Source organism: Palaemon carinicauda, chromosome 5, assembly GCF_036898095.1.
Source record: "Palaemon carinicauda isolate YSFRI2023 chromosome 5, ASM3689809v2, whole genome shotgun sequence".
NCBI classification, from domain to species: domain Eukaryota; kingdom Metazoa; phylum Arthropoda; class Malacostraca; order Decapoda; family Palaemonidae; genus Palaemon; species Palaemon carinicauda.
In genome coordinates, this window is record NC_090729.1 from 6260306 (window position 1) to 6265305 (window position 5000).

Below are 5000 nucleotides of genomic sequence, written 5' to 3' on the forward strand. Positions count from 1 at the left end.
TAGAGGTTGTTGTCCTTAATCACTGTTTCTAGCTTGTATGGTCTTCTTCCTGATTTCCCCTCGCATCTCTAGGCATCACAATTGATGATAATGGTCGTCGGCTTGTCTGAAGGGTTGAGTTGTTGGAGGTTCTCTTGCTGCAGTAGGAAGTCCATGGCTTCCTTGTTGTAGGCAGGGATGATGAGTTGTTCTCGGCGATTAGTCATACTCGTAATTTTTAGCTGTGGATTCCTGACCTCCATAGCTGCTATGGCAGCATAGGAGGTCGTATAGGGGCCAGGAGTAAGCCTGAATCTGGTTGGCTGGGTAGACGTGTAATTGGTGGTCTGCTGTGGAGGTGGATGCTGGGCAGGATGAGCGGTGGTATCTGCTTCTATATCATTGATCTGGTTGTGGTTCTGTTCTGCCTCTTCTTTTTTATCCTCAGGTGTTTCATGTATGTGTTCCATGGCTGGTTGGGTGGAAGAGGAGGGTCTTTTCTTGTGATTCCGTAATGTGAGACCGTGGCTTCATAATCCTTCTCCTTCTCCACTCTGGCACGAGGGAGTCAGAAAGGATGGAGGGTGAAAAGCCCCTGGGTCCCATTTCAAATACACGATGGCAGCCGACAGCTGCTTGTCGAAATAGCAGTTAGATGTGTTTTGTTTCTGTCTTAATAACAGAAAAAGTGTGCTAATGGAGCAATTCAAATTCGCTAATTCGAACGCACTAGCACTGGTTGTATACTTCACGCTCAGAGCACTGAAATTTCAGTTACTCTGCAAAAGAGTGGAATGTGTGGTGGTTTCATCGGTTGTATGTTATCACAGCGCTGGCAAGCGCGACCGGTGAACAAGCAAAAACGCTGCCAGTGCTGTTATATACGATTACGTATACCAGAAATACCGGGTTTTCAGAAAAGTGCTTTCCGGACATAGTATAAGCTTGAAACTATAGGATTTAGTTCTATTCAATTTAACTAGACGGTCCTAAAAGTTTCAAGTCCCTATCTTATAAGATTCGTGAAATATGACGTCAGAAATATGCAAAAAAATAGCAAAAATGACGTCAACTTTCATGTGTTCGATATAGAGTCATGGATAGATGCTTTTTAGCAAAGTTTCAACTCTATAATCTTAGCTTCTGAATGAGCTAGATAGCTGTTCGACCTCAGGTTTTGTAGATTATATTTTAAATTGTGTATTAGGCTATGTGGGAATGTTTTGGGGTAATCACGAAGGCTGTAGTCACGTACTTAAGTTTCAAAAGGCATCAAACTGACATCTTTAAGCGAACTTTCAACGTTTATTTCTCAGCTTCTGAATAATAAGTTATAGACATGTTTGACCTCACATTTTGAAGATATGACTATAAACTAGTTAATCAATACGCTTGCGTAAAAAAAGAGTGATATTTTACCCAAAAACCGATAGATCGGTTGGAACTTTGACCGGGGAAACGTCTGTCTATATCCGAACATAACTTGACAACAAAACGTTTACCCGATTGAGCGGTTTAAAGAATTGATATAAAAATTTTAACCGGGTGTCGCCGGTCGCTTGCTTTTGACATTACCCATAGTCATAAAACAAAAAAATTCTGGGTAACGTACCTACAACTATAACGTTAAATAATAAAATAGCATACACGCCTACCTTTGATCACAGCGCTGGCAAGCGCGACCGGGGAACAAGCAAAAATGCTGCCAGTGCTGTGATCAAAGGTTGGCGTGTATGCTATTTTATTATTTAACGTTATAGTTGTAGGTACGTTACCCAGAATTTTTTTGTTTTATGACTATGGGTAATGTCAAAAGCAAGCGACCGGCGACACCCGGTTAAAATTTTTATATCAATTCTTTAAACCGCTCAATCGGGTAAACGTTTTGTTGTCAAGTTATGTTCGGATATAGACAGGCGTTTCCCCGGTCAAAAGTTCCAACCGATTTATTGGTTTTTGGGTAAAATACACAATATGTTTTGTTACACTTGAATATACAGAATATTTGGGGATCTACATATCATATAGAATTAAGTATGGTTCTGAAAAGGTACGTGGTTAGATTATCTACCCAATACAAAAAATATGTCAATAATCCAATTCTAGTTACATTTGGTGAGCAGCACAATTAAATACACTGCTTTGTGGGCTCTGGTGTTCTCCCATACGGCTGATAGCGACCTGTCGATTCAAGATTTGTCTTGTATATTATTTTGAGATTTGTTATCCTTCTTTTTGAAAGCAAAAATTGTCCGGCTATATTTAATAGTTATCAATGAATATAAAAGAAACAGCAATATCATTAACACTGTGCACTTAAATATAAATTTTCTTAAAAGATACCTCTATTGCATAGATCGATGAAATCTGGTTATCTTTAAAGATTATATAATGCATTTAATTATATGATGACGAGAAAAACATAAAATTTTTTTTTAGTAAAGTTGAAATAGCAATTTCTTGGATCAGCCAATAATAGTGTTCTCTCTCTCTCTCTCTCTCTCTCTCTCTCTCTCTCTCTCTCTCTCTCTCTCTCTCTCTCTCTCTCTCTCTCTCTCTCTGTCAAACCTATGATGAATTATGATATCATGACATTAAATCTCATTGATTTCTAACATAATTAAACTAATTTAAATGCAGTTTTCTTTCTAATTTTTTCTTGAAGATAGTGTTTCAGTAAAAAAAGAGGTTTTGTTTGGTTTAAAAATAGATCTTATTAGCTATTATAGATTAGATACACTGATATCTAAGAATAGCTAAAGAAAAAACTTGTTATTATACATAGGAATGTCTAATATATAAAACAAAAAGATACATATACACACCTATTTACACACAAATGTATACATACACACACACACACACACACACACACACACATATATATATATATATATATATATATATATATATATATATATATATATATATATATATATAGAAATATATATATATATATATATATATATATATATATATATATATATATATACATATATTCATATATATATATATATATATATATATATATATATATATATATATATATATATATATATATATATATATATATATATATAAATATATATATATATATATATATATATATATATATATATATTATATATATATATATATATATATATATATATATATATATATATATATATATATATATATATATATATATATATATATATATATATATATATATATTATATATATATATATATATATATATATTCATATATGTCCCATGTCAGCGGATAATGAGACATCGGAACATGGGTTTTTTCACATTACAAGAAGGTTTGTGAATACACTTTACTCAGCACGATAATCTCAGACGAGTACCTTGCTATAATGATTGTTTGAAAGGTACTACTTGATCCTCGGTAAGTAATGCAATGTTGCTCTATCAATATACTGGATCGTTAGATATTTTGGATTGCCCCACTCTCTTGGAAATATATTGTCACCAACAGGCTTTCCACACGTCCCCTATTAGACTTAAGGCATGTGACTTATAACATAGTTCAGTGATTAAGCATTATAATTTATGAAAGTCATAGTACTCTTAAAAAGGTCATTAATACCATTGTATAAAACACATACAAAGATTGGGACATTTACATATGTTTATATATATATATATATATATATATATATATATATATATATATATATATATATATATATATATATATATATATATATATATATATATATGTATGTATGTATGTACTATTTTCATATATATATATATATATATATGCATGTATTATTTTCATATATATATATATATATATATATATATATATATATATATATATATATATATATATATATATATATATTTTATATATATATACATATATATATATATATATATATATATATATATATATATATATATATATATATATATATATATTCATTATCTGTTCATAAGATTTCAAAAACATCCAATACATGAGTTGAAAAAAAATAAAAAATATATCGAAATATGAAATCGAAAAAAGGAACACAATTGAGAAACAATACTTCCAGCTACGATAGATCATTTGTCTAAAGGGACACCGCCGAGAATGTTTCTAGTTGTAAGGAAATTGGGAAAGGGAGAAAGCCTGAAGATCCTTTGATGTTTTGTGGCAAAGACGAAATGTGACTTTGGCTCTTTCGTTAGTCGTCAACCCGACTTACTTCAGATCAAATGGCTCTGTCTTAAGTTTCTCTTAAGTCCTAGACAATATTGCCCTAGATTTCGCTCCCTCCCCTTTCCCCCAACCTACCCCCCTACAAAAGAAGGGGTTATGGTGGGCACTGAGAAAATCCATTGGTTGAAGACATGATATAAACATTTCAAGTAAATACATAGTAAATGCTTTTAGCATTTGTTGGAGAATCGGTAATGTTACTCCTCTACGTAAATGTGTTTGCGGTAGCTCAAGTCCAACTGATTACCGCCCAGTTTCCATAACTCCCATTTTATCTAAATTAGGTTTTCTGAAGGTAATCATCTATTCCACAATTTGGTTTTCGTAAAGGCCTAGGAACATATGATGCCCTCCTTACAATCTCCAATGCTGTACAGAAATCCTTGATTGTGGCCAGGAAGTTCGTGTGATTGGCCCTGATTTTAGTGCTTTGACCGTGCTAATCATGAGGCCCGTGTTTTCAAACTCAAACAGTTGCGAGTGGGTTGGTCGTTATTTTTTAAGTTATAGATCTCAAAGAGTTGTTGTTGATGGGCACCATAGTGGTATAGGAATGTGATATCTGGTGTTCGACAGGGTAATGTTTTTGGCCCATTAGTTTTCATACTGTATGCACTTGACATGTGGTTTGGTCTAGAAAAAAGGCTTGTTGCATATGTAAATGATGCTACTCTCTTGCATCAATTCCATCTCCTGAATGTAGATCTAGAGTTGCTGAATCTCTTAAAAGAGATATAGCTAAAATTAGTGCATGTTGTAAATTATGGAGTATGAAGTTGAATCCTAACAAAACTCAAACATGAT